Source organism: Monodelphis domestica, chromosome 6 (genome assembly GCF_027887165.1).
Source record: "Monodelphis domestica isolate mMonDom1 chromosome 6, mMonDom1.pri, whole genome shotgun sequence".
Classification (NCBI taxonomy): Eukaryota; Metazoa; Chordata; class Mammalia; order Didelphimorphia; family Didelphidae; genus Monodelphis; species Monodelphis domestica.
Genome location: NC_077232.1, coordinates 301,064,130 through 301,084,733, shown reverse-complemented (window position 1 = coordinate 301,084,733; position 20,604 = coordinate 301,064,130). Strand labels below are relative to the sequence as shown.

The 20,604-nt window shown below is 38.8% G+C and overlaps 1 long non-coding RNA gene across 3 annotated transcripts in view; it reads right to left on the bottom strand.

The window, feature by feature from the left end:
* The window catches only part of LOC130455140 (uncharacterized), a 201,170-nt gene extending 200,433 nt beyond the window's left edge, over positions 1-737 (bottom strand). For all 3 annotated transcript variants that reach the window (XR_008913068.1, XR_008913067.1, XR_008913066.1), the window contains exon 1: positions 603-737. This is a non-coding gene — a long non-coding RNA (uncharacterized LOC130455140). The remainder of the gene's footprint in view (positions 1-602) is intronic.
* Positions 738-20,604: the final 19,867 nt, after the last annotated feature.

Below are 20,604 nucleotides of genomic sequence, written 5' to 3'. Positions count from 1 at the left end.
TCCCTCCTCTTTCATCGAGTAATAATTCCAATTTTTTTCTCTATAAAAATCTCTTCAAAGTCTCATAACAATAAGGCAATGGAAATGTCCCTGGAAATATCAAGCTCTTTATAAAGTAGCTGATTTTATTCTAAATAAATTCAGGAAATCTCCAGAATAACTCAGAACTGAAGAAGTACACATATCACCTCTCTCACTTCCTATCCCTAAGGCACCCACTCTCTTTGTAGGTTGGTTTCTCTTGAAACTGCCTCTACGCCGTCAGGTTGAGTTTTTGCCAGTATGATAGAGGCTATTATAACTCACTTTTCTCAGGATCGTAGGTATAACTCTTGTGGTTTACTATTCCTAATAACATTAGGGCTCATTAGCCCCCATTAAGGTATTTCCCATAAACAAACCAGCCACTAGTATTCAATTAACCTTATGCTGAGACTACAAAGAAGCATCATATTTATGAACTGTTATAACCAAGAAGTGAGATCGTACTCTTCAACCAATGCACAGTGTCTGGGGGGGGGGGGGGGCGGGGAGCCAACATCCACTCCAAGTGTATAGAAAGGCATTCATAGTAGGGGATATATGTGGCCAGAGCAACTTACTAGAATGGACTGTAGACTTTGATGTCCTCCTTCCATCTAAAGAATAGTCCACAAACGTTCCTTGATGAGAATAGCTTCGTTTCTGGGGTCACAAATGATCTGTTGCTAAGTTGAGCTGATCCAGGCTATGTGGACTAATACCTCATTAAGAAGGAAACAAGCATTTATGAGCCAGGCACTTTGCTAAGTGCTAAGATTATGACATCATTTGAACTTCACAACAACTCTGGGAGGTAGGTGCCATTATTATGACATCTTAAAGTCGAGGAAACTGAGGCAAAAAGAAATAAAGTGACTTGCCCAGAGTCACTCAGCTAGTAAATATATAATTTCCTATTTGAACTCATGTCTTCTTGACTCCAGGCCCAACTCTATTAACTGTGTGGCATTAGTTAGGGTGCAAAACAGCAACTCATACTACATACATGCACACAGCCACACACATATCCACATACACATGCACACACACATGTGCGGGGACTTTACTCTCTGACATTTGAAATCAGTCATGCCTGGTTTCAGACAGCTACGCCAGCATACCGCACCCTGAGGAGTCAGGGTATGACCCCTTTTCCTAAGTTATTCTTTCACATATATTTCACAAAACAGCTCCAGCCTCTCTTCTGTTCTTACTTACTAAAATCCACTTAAAATGTCATCTCTAATAAAATGTATTTTGACTCAAACTTTCCATCTGTTCATAAAAAAGGCCTATCTTGAATGTTTAAACCACCAAAAGAACTTCATGAGGAGCAATGGCCATTTAAGTGAGATGGGTAGTTTGGAAATTGGCACCCTTGAATTCCTGTCTCCATCTTAATGGAATATTAGTGGGAAAGAGTGGAATGGGAAACTACAGCCCATATTAACTCCAGCCTTAAAGAACTCATTTTGCTCCATGTATTTTCCCATAAGACAGATCTGCGTTCATTGACTCCTATGGCTATGCAGAACCTTGAGAAGGTATCTATTTGAGCATGATGAACCCTAAGAGGCCAGGCTGGGCCTAGGAAGATTCAAACAGCTGGCAAATGTAGAATTTGACATCTGAAGGCTCTCCTATTACTTTCATGGTTATTTAGGTGAGCTTTGTGCCTATCAGTAGCTGTAAGTTGGGTTAACTAAGAGGGGAGAGGGTACCAGTAATGGCTAAAGAGGGGATAGGGAAAAGTAGTTCAGATAAAATAGAATCTGCAAGAACAATATATGGAAAATTGTTTTTAGTAGACTGATTGAGTTCACTCTCATTTCCTCACTCCAAGCACCTGAGATAGGTTAGTAAAAGTCCCTTCAGTCCCAAAATCTGGAGTATGCTCAAAAGAGGACAACCATGACAGTGAAAGGTTTGGTATGCATGCTATACAAGGATTACCTAATATATGCTATACAAGTTTTGCCAGAAAGAAGTGGAAGTTTTTAGCCATAGGAAGATAAGGGTAAGGGTGAAGAGAGCAGCCATCAGTAACCATTCAAAAGACTGTTCCATGGAAGGATAGAATGTGATTTTTTTGGTTGTGGCTTGTTATTCAACTGTTTCAGTCCTATCTTACTCTTTATGATTCCATTTGGGGTTTTCTTGGCAAAGATACTGGAGTGGTTTGCCATTTCCTTCTCCAGCTCATTTTACAGATGGGGAAACTGAGATAAACAATATTAAGTGACCTGCCCAGGGTCACATAGCTAGTAAGTATCTGAGGCTAGATCTGTACTCAGGAAGGTGAGTCTTCCTGACTCCAGGCCTGGTATTCTATTCCCTGAACCACAAGTAGGAACAATGGGTGGTAGTTTCAGACAGGCCTATTTAGATGGACATAAGGAAAAAAGTCTAGAAGTATATTAGAATGTCTACAGAGTTTAGCCAGTCAACTGGCATTTGTTCATCACTTTTTGTGTGGCAGGTACTGTGGCTAGGCACTGGGGATAGAAGAAAGGTGAAAAATAGTTCCTGCTCTCAAGGAGCTCACAGTCTAATGGGAGATGACACAAACACAATTATGCACAAACAAAAATGGGAGTAATCTCAGAGGGAAGAAGATTACGAAGAATTGTGAAAGGCTTGAGAGATGGAGAATCTCATGTGAGGAGCAGCAAGAAGACTAGTGTCATTGGTACATAGAATAGTTAAACAGGTAAAAACCCACAGGAAGGGGCCAGGTGTTGGAGGAGGTCATGAGTTCTCATGCCTAGAGGCCTTAGAGACTAAATGATCATTTCTAAGGGATGTTGTAAAAGAATGCCCTGCTGAAAATCTAAGGTTCTGTGGTCATTATGGATTCTGGGATCACTCTCCAAACTTCCAATTAAATAGGCAGCTCAGATTCCCAGAGCTTAGTGACTGCTCACTTTGCAGTTCTAGAGGTAACCCTAAGTGTTTGGGGGAGCTTTCTAATACTATCACTCATGAACTTTCCACTGGTGTGTTCCCTAAGAAACACATATTAAATGTCATTTAATGTGTCTTTAATATCATTTCAACAATTAACATCAATTATCTTTTATAATGGAATATTTACCGAGAAAAGCAAAACAAGATCCAAAGTCTAGCCACTTCTCAAATTGGGAGCACATTGTACCAACACAGTGCCAAGGGGAAAGAGGATCCAAACAGAATGAGTGATAGTTATAAACTACACTTGCTCCACTCCCCCACCCCCCATCAAAGTCCACTTCTTGGTGTGGCTGGCTGATGGGTAAGTTGCCCTATTGCTCTTAGAGCATGATGTCTTGACTACTGGGTCACTTCCCAGCTGGGATAGGTCAAGAAGTTTACTCAGCTGTTTTGCAGTCTCCTCACTTGACTCCTCACCTGGGTCAGTGGTCATGGATAATAGCAGACTCAATTACTGATGCTAATTGCTGGACATCTTCTGGTTCTTCCAACCTTTCAAAGCTCACAAGATTATAACCTGGCCTGTTCAATGTCTGTCACTCAGTCATCTAAGATTAGGAAAGAATAGACACAAAGAAACAAAAAGAAACCACCACGCACAGTGCACTTAAGACAATACAATGGCCTCAGATGGAGATTGGGCATTCCTAGCATCATCTCTCTGCCTTAGCTGCTACCTCTCCTCCTTCCCAGAAACTCAGAACAACGACATCATGGAAGCTAACAAAATAAATAAATACATAAATACATAAAAGGAGAATTCAGTTATTTGAGCCTTTTTTTGTATACAAGCTCTATTCTGGCTCAACAGTCTATTAAATGGGCTTTTCATCACCATGCAGTAAGCAGACAGGAAACAGAGGATATCAGCACTTGCTCTTAAGCAGAAAGGGGCACCATACATTTCCAAAAGTAGGTTTTCCATACTACCAACTAAAGGTTGGTAGCAGGCAGAGCATAACACATGTTCTCTGGAGATTAGCCAATTAAGAATATAAAGAAAGAAACTCATTTCAGGTAATTAAAAAAAAAACAACTTAGTGATTCACAGCTTTCTTACATAGAAATATCTTCTCTGCTCTCTAGCTTTCCTGCATCAATTTTAAGTTCTGGGTCGAGAAGAATCCATATGGGAATCAGAAGTAAATCATAAGTCCAGTAAAGTTATCAATTTTTTCTAATTATTTCTTTTCTCAGTGAAATATGGCCTCAAGGAATATAATTTATTGATGGAAATAGTTTTCTTCTTAGTTTTAATACTTTTAGTGAGGTCCTCCAAATATTCCCCTTTACAGATGATATTGTGCTGAATGAATCAGGCCCCCAACTAGTATAAAACTTGTTTCCATTGTTTTGTGATTCCTTAAATTAGCCTGAATACCCATGCAGGAAAAAAAAAACAAAGCATAGAAAAATGATCCCTGCCAAGACTAGGACATTGGTAACCTATTAAGTTGGTAGTACCTCAGTAGAACAATCTGAGAAAAGTACAGATGATTCCAGAACTGAATAGAAGGAAGAGTGGGGACTAGATTATGTTTGAGAATTGGAATATAGTGTTTTCCAATTCCAACATGTTTTCGCCATTATTTTTAAATACTAGTGTCCTCCTGGTGACATATTTTGGTTATGGATCTTGGAAACCCCAATGTTTTAAACTGTAACAAACAATGATGCAGAGTAAGTAATGGTCTGCTATGACCCACAGGTATTTTCCTGGCATAAATATGCCACAATTAATCTTTCTCTCTTTATATATTTGTTGCTTGGAAAAGAGTAGTCACACTAATGGGGCAAAAAAGTCACTCATGGTTAAGATGACAATGCCAGGTCCCAAGGAATGTGGTGTTTAAATACTCCTAGCTCATCACCACTGCTGATCTATTTTGGAGGGAGGAGCAAGGGTAGCAGCAAAAGCATTAGAGACTTAGAAAAAAAATCACCTTTAAAGAGTTGAAAGAATTTTAACCTAGGATTCAAGATCTAATGAAAGAATATAATAAAAGCCAATGGAGGTTAAGTTCCCTAAAAGGCTTAGGGCAATGATGGCAAACCTTTTAGAGGGGTGGGTGATATGAGAAATGCCTTCAGTAGCATGTGGAGAGGGGATGGTGAGTAGCCTGGTCATACATCCCTCTGACATTTTAGTAACAAATTCTCTGGTGAACTCTGTGCTGAGGTGAGGGCTCTCATACCCAAAGAGAGGGCTCTGAGTTCCCCTTCTGGCACACGTGCTATAGGCTTGCCACCACAGGCCTATGAGCACAATAAATTCAGCCCTTCCTCTTGCAAATATATGGAACTTATCTAATGGTGATGGAATACAATTGTGCTGAAAGGAATAATGAACTGGAAGAATTCCATGTGAACTGGAAGGACCTCCAAGAACTGATGCAGAGTGAAAGAAGCAGAACCAGGAAAACATTATACACTGAGACTAATACATGGTGGCACAATCAAATGTAATAAACTTTTCTACTAGAAGCAATGCAATGACCCAGGACAATCCTGAGGGACTTGTGAGAAAGAACACTATCCACATTCAAAAAAGGAACTGTGGGAACAGAAATGCAGAAGAAAAACATATGATCTATCATGTGGTTCAAAGGGGATATGATTAGGATTTTGATGTTAAAAAGTTCACTCTATTGCAAATAGGAATCGCATAGAAATAGATTTTGAATAATGGTACATGTATAACCCAGTGGAATTGCTTGTCAGCAGAAGAGGAGGGAGAGAAGGGGGTGGGGGAAATCACAAATCATGAAACCATGGAAAAAATATTCTGAATATTTTTTTTTAATATATGGAACTCAGCTTTAATTGTATTTCTTCTGAATAATACCCATTACAAAGAACAAAACTCTTCTCAAGCCTTTCAGGAATGCCAGAAAAGTCAACTCATTACTAAATGAGAGGATGAGCACATTCTCAGACTATCAGAGATGGTGTCATCTTCATGTAAGATAATGGAGGATCCACTTCTGGGAGACTGGAGAGCTGGGCACACATGCACACTTTACATTCATTGGAAGATATCCACATGGCACACATGGTTAGCCATGGAGGTTTTCCATGGGCTTCATAGTGAGTACTATTCTGTGTCTTTAAAACTTATCACCATTGGGACTTTGGGAAAGATTGCATGAAGAACTCACAAATTCGTGGGATGTGAATCAGCAAGAGAAGAGGGCCTGAGTATAGTGGTCCATCCAGTGGTCACTCTGAGGATCCAAGGTCCCTCTGCCCAGATGTGATGTCATAGTCAGAATAATGAGATGAGAAACACTGTGCATTCAACCCACATATGCAGGCATCACACACAGTGCTCTGCCATAGTATTGTGGTTTGTTTATTATATAGGTATTCAAATACATACACATAATCAATTTTCTACGTATGTGGCATTCTACAATTTAATTGGATATTATCAAATCACCTAAACAATACTCTTGTGTTGTTACTACAACAAAGAATTCTGTGATCATTTACTAGGTTTCTACAATACTCTGTGATAGATATGATTAATATGAATAAAGCCATTTGTAGGTTAGTACCGCTTGACCTGCTGAGAGGATCATTGTGCTTTTGGCCAGCTTTCACTATCCATCATAATTGCTTGGGATATGCACAATAAAACATATTCATATCTAGATGTGAGGACTTCAGGCAGACCAGTTTTGGGGTTTTCCTCAATTTACAAGCTCTGTTTTTCTTGTGTTACTTTGAAGTGCCTAGCAATGCTGCTTGGCTTCTGTTCCAACAAATTCATGGTGGTAGCTGTTGGAAAAGATTCATTATAGTACTCAAGCTTTTTGTCGGTGTTTAATGTAGGGCCTTGGAGCATGTCTTGTGCTTGAGAAAGGAAGGGTTATGGGCAATAATCTTTGGGCTTTAATTCTGTAACTTCAATCTTTTCAGGGTAATAACCTGGTGGGCTTAAAGTAGGATATATGTTTATTGATCCTATAAGTATTTGCTCTCATATTATTTCTCCTGTATTGGGGAGAGAATAATAATCATAACAAGTCCATTGGTGGGGAAAATTTGGGGAGAGAAATCACAGAGGGAGATTAGCAGGGGGCGACTTTGCTGACCTTCCATCCTCGAACCATGACCTTGTCAATTGGTTGGGGTATGATGGCCTCTGGCACCTGAGGGACATTGATACTTATAGTTAAGCTGTTTTTTTTAAATAATCTATTAATAGTTTTATTGCTATTCCTAGCTAGCTATGCCTTGTTTACCATGTTTCATTTTTTATGATTGATTGCTAAGTGCCATGAATATTTAGGTGCTTTGAAATACACATGTGGAATGCCCTGCATGTAGTTTGCCATGTTGCCACTGCCTGATGCTCTCAAGTGATGCTCTGAATGGTGCCATGCCTATTGCATATACTGTTAATATAAATTTGTTTTATTTTGGTTTCAATCATGGGCAGTACTGATTAGGTACCAAATGTACCGCCGTTACCTGAGTACCATGGTACCCAAGTTGATTACTTGGAATGCCAAAAAAATCACCCTAATTGCTCTGAAGCATTGATGTTTCTATTTTTACTATATACAGTAGATACAGGTTTCAAGTTTGTCACAGGAGACTTTTTCCAAGGAGCTTCAAGAAAAATATTTCAGCATAAACAGGTCATTGATGTGGATAAACAGGGAACTTACCAATTAGTTAGATATTGAAAAGAAATGTACAGAAGATGCAACAAGGCCAAATGACAGAGAAGGAATGTATGTGATAGTCCTAGAAAAATAGCCTCAAGAATTTTAAAGCCCAAAATGAACTGAGGAAGGCTTGGCCTTGACATCCAGAGCACTGAGTGAAAGCAAAGAAGATGAAATTCAAAAGGGAACAATATACAGTTTTATACTTGGATTCAAAAAATCAACACTACAAATCACAAATACTAAGAAGGAGAAGGTGTGGTTGGTTATGCAGCTATTTTGAAATACATCCTAGACTTTTAGGCAGCTGCAAAATCAATATGAGTCGGTAGCATAATGCTACTGACCCCAAGGTAAGTTGGGACTGAAATAGGAGGAGGATGAGCTTCCAGGAGCTGGAACGTGATAATCATTTTGTGTGCTCCCCACCTCAAGAGAACTATATTCAGATCAGATAAACTGGAGAGGGTTCAAAGGTAGACAACTTGAGTATTAAAGAGGCTCTAGTCCAGGGTGTCTGAGAATTAATTGAGAGAACAAGGAAGAAAAAGCAACTAGTTGGCACCAGTGAATAGTGTCACACTTGAAGTCAGGAAGACTCATTTCCTGAGTTCAAATCTGACTTCAGACATTTACTAGCAGTGTGACTCTGGACAAGTCATTTTACCCTATTTGCCTCAGTTTCCTCATCTGTAAAATGAGCTGGACAAGGAAATGGAGAATTGCTCCAGTATCTCTACCAAGAAAACCCCCAAATCACTAAGAGTCAAATATGACTGAAATGACTAAACAGCAACAATAACAACAATGGCAAGAAGAGAACATATGGTACCCTGATAATCTTAATAACAATATTTTTTAACATTTACCTTTTGTCATAGTAACAAATATAAGATAGAAATGCATGGACTGGGTCAACAGGATTAACTGACTTTCCCAAGATCACACAGCTAGGAGGTATTTGAGGATAGATTTGAACCCAACACTTGCCAACTCTAAGCCTGGCATGACAATCAGCTGCCTCTTACTAGCAATTTCAAGCTATTAAACCTTCACACTCAGTGCATTAAGATTTTCAGGAAATCCCGTCTGTCGGTCTGCACACAAGATATTTGCTACATTAGCTTACTTTGATCCTTTAAGAGTCTGAAATAGTCAGAGACAGACAGATAGGTGAATAAAATTATTATCCAAGTGCTATACTAGGTGTTAGAGATAAAGATCCAAGCAAGCAAAACAGTTTACTTCAAGGATCATATATTCTAATGGGTAAGATGACATGCAAAATGAAGTTGGGATGTGGGGAGAGGGAGAGCACCAAATATTCATTTGGGGACAAGGAAGGTGGAGAGGCCCAGAGAGTGAGTAGATCAAGAAATTGGGGTTCAGGCAAGGGAGTCCTGAGAAGAAACCTTAGGATAAAGGTATCTCCAAGGTAGGAAGGCTACAAGTAAGGATGTAGAGTACTGAAAATGAATCATAGTGGGACAGTCCTTCTTTCAAAGGCAATCCTAACCCTCTACCATTATGGCTGATAAAGTCAACCCTTCCCTGTCACCAAGTTGGAGTTGAGCTTCTTAGACTTCTATGGGGCAGAAACATAATTTATGCATGGAGTTTTCCAATTTTATGGGGACCTACCCAAGCTGTGCCCTGATAGAACAGCCATAAAAAACTCTGGATCATTGCCCTACCACAATGAGGCATGAGAGGAAAATCTGAGTGGAGTAAAACATGACCACAAAACTGCTATTTTACTGCAATAAATTTATCTGTGTATACTTAACAGGGTTATTCCTCTTACCCTCATCCATGAGGCAGAATGGTAGAATATGAAAGTCACCCTTATATAAAATTTAAAGTTTGCAAGTTCTTTTCACCATTAAAAAAAAACTGGAAAAGAGATTTCTTGTAGATGCAGAAGAAGTTACATGTACAACATGGATTGTCACCCCCATCTTAACAGGGTTACGTTAAATTGCTTTCTCAAAGGCCACAGAGGGAGAAAAGGACAGAGTCACGACTTGACTTCTTCGGCCTCCCAGTCCACCCTATTCCACACTGCCTTTCTATTGAACCAGACCTTTCTTGTAGATTTGGCACCTGAATGTTCTCGGGTTTGTTTTCATTCACTAAAAAAAGCAGAATGGGGTAGGTCTAGAGTTGGTGTCTTGTGATTAACCAGTAGTAATCTTTCTTTTTCTTTTTTTTAGCTCTCTTTCTTCTCAAATTAACTTGCAATTTTTTTCTCTGTAAATCTTATGTCCCATATTAGAAGTAAGACTTTGAGGAAGAAAGACTCTATAAAAACTTTTAAGACTTTAAAAGCTCTTGTTTTTGTGTGCCAAATGCCTATCACAGTGCTTTGCATATAGTTGGTGCCTAATAAATGCTTGGTGCATAGAATTTAATTCCTCAGCATCCACAGATATACTTATAGGAAGAAGGAACACCATAAGGACTCTAAGATTTGGATTAAAAATTACCTTAGAAGTTAGGTAGGTAGTTTAGTAGATAGAGAACCAGGACTGAAAACAAAAGGTCCTGGATTCAAATTTGGCCTCAGATACTTCCAAGTTGTGACCCTGGGCAAGTCACTTAACCCCAAGGCAAAAGGCAATTTAAAAATGTAAGAGGGAAGTGGTGGCTCAGTGGATTGAGAGCGAGGCCTAGAGACAGAAGGTCCTATGTTCAAATCTGGCCTCAGTCACTTTCTAGCTATATGACCCTGGGCAAGTTTCAATCCCTATTGTTAAGCCCATGCCACTATTATGCCTTTGTACCATTAATTAGTATTGATTCTAAGACAGAAAGTAAGAGATTTTTTTTTTAAATAACATTAGAGGTCATCAAGAATAGCTTTCATTTTCAAGGTAAGAGAACTGAAGCCCAGAAGGACTGTGATTTAAATGAGCTCCCACAGATACATAATCAGATCCTCAGATTCCAAAATTCATGATTATTCCCACTGTCCCACATTGCTGAGCCTAGATAAGTCAGTCTATTTTATGTTCATCCTTAATTTTGAAAAAAAATAATGACATCACAATGATGTCTTGATTTGTGAGTGAATTGGATCTAAGTGAAGCAAAGTTGTACAAGCCTCGCTGTCTCTTCCAGAGACTTGAGGGATTTCTTCGGGAACTATTGCCCTAAGTTTGACACCATCTCACTTAATGAACTTAGAGACACTGATACCTATCTTCATGATAACAAAGTATATCAAGAAAAAGAAAAGAGCAAAGAAAAAAGAAAAGAAAAAATCTCCAAGAGACCTCTGAAATATTAAGGCAGAAAGAATTAGAGGAGGTTAATAACCTGTGTACAATTAAGACATTTAACAGACAAGCCACACAGTATAGACAGACACCCCAAAGTCAACAGAGGGTGCAAAGAGATACCAGGACTTGCTTTTTGTGTTCTTGTTTTTTTTGTTTGTTTGTTTTTGTGTACATAGTAAAGAAACTGCCCAATGAAACATTGCTATGAACAGGGCCAAAAAAAGAGAGATGAGAAAGGTCAAAATGTATATTATCAGGGAAAAGTATATAATAACAATTACTATGGGAGACAGGACTCTAATAACAAACAGTGTTGCTCTCACTGCAGACTTAGAGAACAGGAGACCTAAAATCCATGGAAGCAGCAATAACTTCTGGAGCAAAACCCCGTTATTCAGAAGTTGTAGCAAGAAATAAGCATTATACCACATGCCAGGCATTATCATTATCTAGTGAAAAAGAGATGAAATTGGAGGGTACCCCAGGTTGGAAACATGAGGGTATAAGCATAAAGGGGGGAAAGGGAGATGGTAGAAAGGAAAATGAAAACTTAAAAATTTTAGTGGTGGAGAAACAGAGATTTGGGCAAGATGCCAAGGGAAGCAACTTAAGTACAAAACAAAAAGCTGTAATTGAGATGGAGAGTGAAATTGCACAGATAATAGCAGACATGAAACATGACATTTATGGTTCACAACACATGGGCACACAAAACTGCATGGAGAAAAGCAAGAAACAGATTAAAAGCTTTTATGGAAATTTTTTTTTTTGCTTGCAGAATGGATCTAGGAAGTGGAAAATCAAACGGGGCTAACAAATCTTTCAAACAGCAACTTAAGTATCCAGACTATTCTGACAAGATAGCCAAATGAGACATTGTTACAAGAGACTTTGGAGATGATACATTTTTACATCTAAGAGGGGAAAGAAAGGAAAGTGAGGGGAGAACTAACAAATGCAAAAGTCAAAGACTTTTACCCATGAAATCTTATAACACTCAAAGATACCAGTCCTGGGGATGGGTTTAGCACAGATCAATAGCAAACTTCTAATGACTTTATATTCCCTAAACCAGAGACTGCACAACATGTAAGGAAGTGGGAACAGAAGAGTCTTTGATACAGAAACATCATCCAAGCAGTTCTCAAACTGAAATTAACATGATCACAAACCTTTCCTCTGAGCAAGCTGTTAGCTCGCAGACAGCAGTGGTCCAAAGTGATAGAGTTAGTTAATAATAGTGAATTGAATAAGAGTGGAATTACTAAAGAGGGGATGGCAGATTGCACTATAAGATCTACAAAACCTGAAACATCTACTAGTTATACATGTGCATTACAAACCCTGGGGCAAGAAAGTAAAGATGATAATAGGAAATCTGTGTATATAATCACCATAATAGCTAATTTACAAGAAACTCCAGAACCATATCTTGGGACAGAAGTGGGAGAACAAAAGCTCAAACCTCTCACTGATATAGGGGCAAGTGGATCTGTATTGAAGTCATTCCCAGAAGATATTGCCATAGAGGGAATGGTTTCTATGTCAAAAGATTCACAAGAGGGAGTAGATACACAAGAACCTGATCCCATCACCACTGGGAAGAGTTGGGGGGGGGGGCGGGAGGAAAAGAAAATGATCTTTGTTTCTAATGAATAATGTTTGAAAATGACCAAATAAAACAATGTTTAAAAAAAAATTTTAATAAATTTAAAAATTAAAAAAAAGAACCTGATCCAAAAGATACGGTAGAACCTATGCACTCTAGTAACATAAATAGTATATCCACAGGAAGAAGTAAAACCACAAGAATCAAATTTGTCACCACAGACCCAAAATTAGAGCATATTACTGGGCAACAGATAGAAAAAGAATTGGGAAATACAGAAATCACTGAAATAGGGTCAGACCAAGACACAAAACCTGGGTTAACAACACCTGACACAGAATTACAACAGGTCACTGAATGAAAGCTAATGAAAGACCTGGAGAGTACAGAAATCAGTGACCAAGAGTCAGACTCAGACCCAGATGATACAGTATCAAATGATACAATAATAGTTGAATAAAAATGTAGATGAAAAACATCCAAGATGCTATTGGAGTATCTTACCCAAACAAAAATTATTGCATGAAAGCAAGAATCTGAAACCATAAGCACCAAAACAGATTACCAATATCCCTTATCCTCCACCTTTAAAAAAAAAATCTCTCCAGGGGGAGGAAGAGAGGGAGGGCATCCCATGGAGATATTAACTTATAGTTTCACACATCTCACATTAAACATCATTATGCCCATGAAAATACATCAAAAGACAACTTAATGGAAGCCCAAGAATCCATTCAAACACAGATTCCCCCAAAACAACCCTTGATAAATAAACATAGAGCCCATGAATCCAACAAAATCACACAATAAGAAATAGCAATACTAAACAGAGACAGTGAAACTGGAATAGAATAATGCCTAAAACAGATAGTATAAATTTGGGTTAGTTAGATCAGGGAGGATTAGTGTAGCCTGTGAAACACAAGAGAAGTGGTTCCGTACGGAACCTGGGAGTTTATTTGGGGAAATTTAGAATCCCTAGAATTATTAAACCTATATACAAATTTCAATCTCAAGTCTAGACTAAAATATCATTAACCTCTACAATCAACCATATAGGAATAGAATAATCTCCTTACAATCACACATTAAGAAAGATACCTACATTCATTACAAAAAAAAAAAAAAGAATCTCACTTGCACACATAAGGATGGTACAAACATCCTGTATAAAGTTTCATTCACATGCATCAAAATATTCACTCTTACATGCATGCACACCTTACACACATGCATGATCCTGTACTTCTGGATACCTGAGGCCATCTTTCAAGGTGAGACAACAGGCAAGTATGTATCCTGTAAAGGAGAAGGCACCCTGGACATGAGACAAACTTCAAGCAATAACAAAGGATGGAAGATACATGGACAACTGGAAAGAACTTTGAATCAAAGACATTATGGGGAATGAACTTCAGGAAAATGGGTCACATAAGATTAATCTCTGATCACATTAACTTCACATATAGGGAAGTACATTCACATGCACATTGAAATAAATATGCATGCACCATGACATATCTAGAATACAAACAAATTTTACACTGACCTTAGGGGCTGTGCCGTAAATCAGGACAACCCATAAATTGTATATCTGTAAATAAATCTCTAATACCAGAGGATATATATGTATATATGTAGCACAATAATGATCTAATCCAATAATATAGATAGAAAGGAGAGTTAAAATACTAACCATTAATAGACAGGGACAGAGGAGTTTAGGATGGAAAAGGGAATATTGTAACTAGAGAGGTAACATAGGGACAGAATAAATCATATTTCATTAGATACAAGTTAATATATATATATATACTTATCAATGTTATGAATTGTTACTTTGGAATTAGCATTACACAAGGCATAGGATAGATCAATTTTACTTAAGATTTAAATTTTATATTGATTGTAATAGGAATGACTTTTGTATTAAGAAATTATTATATTGTAAAAATTTTGTTGGTACATAATCTTAACTCTCTTCCCACAACTCAGTCTTAGCATAAGATAGGAACTTAGATTAGCAAATAGAAAGCTTAGGATAAGATTTATTATTTTGGGAGGGGGGAGGTTAGATGGGAACAATAAGTAAAACAGATAGATTACAATAGACATAGTAGTAGTCTCTCGTTAACCGAGGATGACAATTGTCTTTGTGCATTTTCATCTATGGTGTATAGATGAGTATGCACAAAGACACTTGTGCATGAAGGAGATTTAGGTGGAAAAGTCATTGCACAGAGGCAGTCCCACTCTCTCGGCATTGGAAGCCTGGGTCTAATGGCACGAAAAATCGTGACACCTGGAGACTTCCTCAGCTGCATTGGATGACCATGTTGTCCTTTGTGCTCCAATACACCCTAAGCACTCCACAGTGCTTTGCTGCATCGCCATCTCAGTCGTTGAACCTTCTTATTGGTTTCTTCCGTCTGTTCAGCCAAAGCAGTCTTCACATGCTGGGTGAGCAAAGCCCTGGTTCACCAGGGGTTGGCAACCCGATGGCTGCCTTCATAAGGTTTAGCCGGCCTGTCGAAGCCATTGCCCGGGATGTGGCTGCTGCCACATGCTAGCAGCTACTAAGAGCCACAAGTGAGAGCTGGGTATCAGGTGAGGGTCAGAGGCTGGAAAGCTGCCCCAAGAGTACACGACAAACCCTTCATACCAGAGATACTACCCCTCCCTGAGCACCCCATGCACCCCCACAATAGACATAGAAGGTAAGTAACTGGCATGGGCCAGGGTGGCACCACACAAACAACAGGAAATGGAGGATTTGTGACAGAGGATGGCACTAGAGAAAAAGTGCCAGTCTGAAGAGTATGTGAAATTGATCACCTCAACAGGGGAGGGGCCCCAGGAGTGGAATCGAGAGGAGGGGAAGACTCTGGCTGGGAGAGCAGCGAGGCTCTCAGTCTTGAAAAGCTGAAGAGAGAAGTTGGGAAAAGACTTTCTTCTGAGGGTTACCCACTTTTCCTGCTGGTGACTGGAAATCCTTCCCCCCAACACTTCCCAATTGAAGGGACTTCTGAAGAGAAACCTGAGCAGACTTTACCTCAGCTCCTATTGCCTAGGGGTGAGTCATCCTGACTTTCTCTCAGGGGGCTCCGACTGTCAAGGCCTGAGTTCCCCCCAAACTTGAGGAAGGAGGGGAAAGGGTTTATATAGAGACAGGGACCCCCTTTTCCAAATTCCTTTCCTATTCTTCCCTGCCCATTATTTCCTTTTGTATTACCTGATTCAGTTGACATTAAAAGTTATTTGTTCCCCAAGCTGAGTGTGAGTGAAAGGATCAAGGGGAAACCTTTTGGTCTCGAGTAGTGGAGGGGGGACAAGAGGGACAAGAGCAAATCTAGGAGAGCAGTCTTAGCTAAGGAGGGAAGGCATAAGGGGGAAAATCTTCAAACCCCCCTCGTCTCTCTGAGCCAACTTGTTACATCTGCTGTCTCCCCTGAACCTTGCTTTGAGAAGGGCGTTCTCCTCTCTTCCCCCTCTCCATACCGAAAGTTTGAACTTCCTTCCAGGTACAAACTTCCGTCTTTTATCTTTTTTTTTTAAATACAAGAGTCATCAAAACCCATCAGCAAAACAAGTCAGGATGCTAGGTGATGACCCAGAGGAGTGACAGATGACCTTAGTGTCTTGTTTGTATTTCCCAGCACCCATTTCAGCTTCCTCATGGCAATTGGAACAAATTGTCTTTATGCTTCCCATTCCACCACCAGAAGTCTTTGCATGCTGGACATAGATATCCGTGTCACACATGGAAAGATTTGAGGCCTATCAGCTGCTCTCACCATGGTTTATCCCACCTTGTCAAGATTATTTTATTGTACTGTGACTGTTGCACTTGATATAGCCTCTTGGAGCCACAGAAAGATCACCACTAAAGGTGGGTGAGCAGCCCTTTTGGAAAAGGGAATGGCAATCCCTCATACCCAAAGATACTAGTCTTCCCTGATCATCCCATATACCCCAGGCCATTAATCAGTCAGTAAGTCTTGACTAAGTACCTACTTAGTCAGACAGGTACTGTGCTAAGTGCTGGGGATACAAAGCCAAAGAACAGTCCCTTCTCTCAAGGACCTTTAAGGGGTGCTGACCACCAAAGGAAATCATTTACAGGATGAGAATATTGCTCAGTATTTTCCCCCCTGCCAAGACATATTATGGTAAATTCCCCATATGTAATAGATAAATTCTATCATTTCCATTATCATCTCTCATTTGGTTGGATTGGCCTCTATCAAAGAAATATGTTTTGATTTCAAGAGTCAATGAACTAAAAAAGAGTTTATAGTAATTTATGGAATCTCTTTTTAAAACAACTTCAATTTCCCTCTACTTATCCTGGATGAAAAAGATCTAAGTCAAATCCCCAACCAGTCCAGGATGGGTAAGTTGGATAGAGTGATCATGGGGTTATGTAAGAATGTGACATACATATTAACATCACATAAATACATGCATTTGCTACAAAGAAATACAATGTAGGAAGAAATCTCATGGAATAGGTAAATATACAACACATGCATAATTGCAAAACACAAAATTCACACTAATATAAATTTCTGTGGAAAAATTCAAACAAAGAAATTTCTTATCTGCATGAGTTTGCACAGAAATCAAAACAATGTATTATATTTGTACATATGTAAAATCTGTATAGATACAACCTATGTACATATGTGAATACTAATGTACTAACAAACTATATTAGAATAATTTATTAATGTTCTAATGACTAACGACAGGGACAGTTTAGAAAAATTTGTTCAAAGTCTTAGAGAAGTAGCGACAAACATAAAAACTACTTTTTTTAAGAAGTTAGATTACATTATGATTTTAGGTTAGCAATTGTTAATAATAGAAAATTTTACTTAGTTGAATTTATAGACATTAGGAGGTAAGACAGTTACATATTCAAAATACTGTTGAAAATGTTTAAATTGTTACATGATTTGTTATGATGTTCAAAAAACCTATGTTCATGTAAAATCCCTATTACCTAAACCATTTTCCTATACCCAAACTTAGCATAGAATTCGATAGACAGAATAGCTAAGATAGGTTAGGATTTATTATTTTGGGAGGGTAAAGGAATATTTAATATAGTACAGGGTTAAAAAATTAGATAGCTACATATATGTATATATATTTGTAGCTATCTAATTTTTTATATATATGGTAAGTGCTGTTAATATAAGATGCTGGTTGCATCTTATTTCCAAAGATGAAAAGGGAGGATTGTGGAAGAGAGAAAATGGGAAAGCATGCAACAAGAGTTTGGAGCAGCTGAGTAATGGATGACCTGTCAGTCAAAGGAGAGTGTTCTATGTGGAATGTTACCAGGAAAGGCAGTTGGAAGTCAGACCAACTGTTGGCTGGACCTTTTGTGGCTTGAAAGAGGGAAGTAGGAGTTTTCCTCTCTTGATTTTGGAGACTGAAGAAAGGAAAGTGGTCTTTGATTTTGAAGACAGAAGAAAGAAGGACAAAAGTCCAGACATCTCTCTCTGACTTGCTCTGTTGTGATAGTGACTGAACTTCCAGACCTATCAGCCATTTCTCTCAATTGAACTATATTCCACCATCCTCCAATCTAAGACTCATCCTAGTGATAGGGAAACCCCAAAATCCTCTTTCCTTCCATTTCCTTATCCTTCCCTGTCTTCCCCAATAAGCCCTTTTATTTAAGATAGAGAAGAGAAAGAGTATTTCATTTGAGACACCATAAAACTCACCCCTGAATTGATTTAGAAGAAGAAGAGAGAAGAAGGAAGGGGGGAGGAGAGGAAAAGGGATGCTGAAGGGAGGGAGATAAAGGGAGGAAGAAGTAGGTAACAGCCTGATCTGCTAGTTATCAATTAGCAATCAAAATAGTCACTTATTACAATAAGTCAGCTTTTTAATAACCTTATGTCTATTGACCCAAAAGCCTCTGTCGTCTACCACCATGATAGGGTCTGATACATTTACCTAATTGAGGAAAAGAGATCTATAAAAGCAGGCAAATGTGGGTTTGGTAAAAGGGAAAAACTTCCAAAAATAAGAGCTATGTCAAAGTAAAATGATAATCCTTGAAAAGTGATTTGGAAGTCTCCAAATAAAAGCTGTATATGCAAATGCACGGTGATCTGTAGAGGAGAAGCAAAAATTCTATGAATCTGTAATTGTCATGAATCTCTGATAGCCCAGTTAAGTAGGTGTAGCATGACATGCAATGAACCAAACAAATTAAGCCATCCCATAACTTACTTAAGCAGCAATCAATATCTTGGGAGTATAAAAGAAATAGCAGGTCATGTCATCCCAAGTTGATTTGGGCAGGCTACAAATGGCAGGAGGATGGATGGATAAGGAATCCAAGGATAAAGAAGAATGTATAGTACTATTAATATTAAAGTAAGGATTGTAGACCAGAGCTGGGGCTATATGTTGGGGAAACAATGAGGGAGAGAGAGGTTAGAGAGCTCAGTGGGGGGAAATATAAGTTTAGGAGGGAGATATAAGAATGGAAGGAGGACAAGAGATCATGACCATGAAGTCAAATTTCAAAATTCAAGATCATTTTATTAGCATAATTTGGGATGATGGTGAGGTATAAAGTGTGATGATCCATTCAACTCTGAGTTGAAGTGAAAATGTAGGTAATGACAGTTTTGAAAGTTAATGAAGGGCAGGACATTTGGATGGATATCAGTGTGGTGATATGAGGGGAAGGCTTGAGGAAGAAAGGATAACTACAAATAAGGCACTAAACTTCAGAATTGAGAGCAACCATCCTGTAGGCTGGTAAGTGGAAGTGACGAAGGATCTGGGAAGGGTGCCAGAGGCTGATGGAGTGAGTCTCAAAGGAAGACTGACTATTGAATCAAGGAAATAAGGAATATGGAAGTAGCAGAGGGGCACAAAGTGTAGGAAGATTCTTTTCTGGTCTACAGTGTCAGGGATCATCAGAAAAGAGCAACTGTTATTGAAGGGAGTGGCTGAAGCACCTTCTAGAGTAAGGAAGGTTCCTGTGAGATGGAAAGATCATTCCATATAAGAGTCCATATGAGGAGTGGTTATATACATCTCTACACTGGCATTATTCCATGGTTCCACATTCCTAAAACTATACAAACAAAGGTATTTGCTGAAATGGTATCATAAGAATGTTTTAACAAAACATTCAGTTCATAAACTCAGGACTATTTTCTTAAAACCTCACATAATGTTAGTGGAAAGAGTGGTCATACACTTGGAGTACTACATTTAAAGAATTTAGATTTTTTAAAGAATTTTTAAAATACATGTAGCCCCGGCAAGTCATATTTGACATTTCAGGACTCAAAAATCCTTCCCCCCTTTATGATGCTCTCTTACTTGTAAACCTTAAAATTCCTTAGACTTATAAATGTTGGAAATTTCACCATTGGGATATTTCATACTTGGAAAATTTCTTACTGATAGTCTATTGGAATGGGAACCCCATTGGCATGGGAGGTTCCTCCTCTTCCCTTCTTAAGATTACTTTAGGACAGAAACCTTTTGCTGAACAATGGAAAGGACTTTGACCTATGCTTAAGCATAGAACAGGAATTTCTTTGAGTCATGGTTGATTTTAGAATTGATACAATGGAGATACTTGGAATCAATCTCCACCCTATTCAGTCCTAACAGGATTGAGTAAGGGCTGCAGCCTAGATCAAAATTTAATTATTCCAATCTCTACCCTACTCAGGTTAACAGGATTTAGAAAGGGCTGTAGCAAAGGATCAAAGATTTAATTATTTGAAAATATGACCTTCAACAGACATGTGCAAAAGCCAGAGACCTCTGGGCGGTCCTGGGTTTAAGCTAGAGCCTCCATTGGCACAGGGAAATTGAGGGACAGTGATTGGTAGATGGGAGAACTGAGGGGAGGCAACTTGGATGGTTTGCTTAAAGAGAGAGGGGTCTGAAGACTCAGGGGGGTGGTGGAGAAGTTGGTCGGTGTGGTTGGTGTGTGCTCTGAGAAGCTTGCTCTGAAGGAAGCTGAAGGTGGGGGCCTCTAAGACTGTTTCTCCAT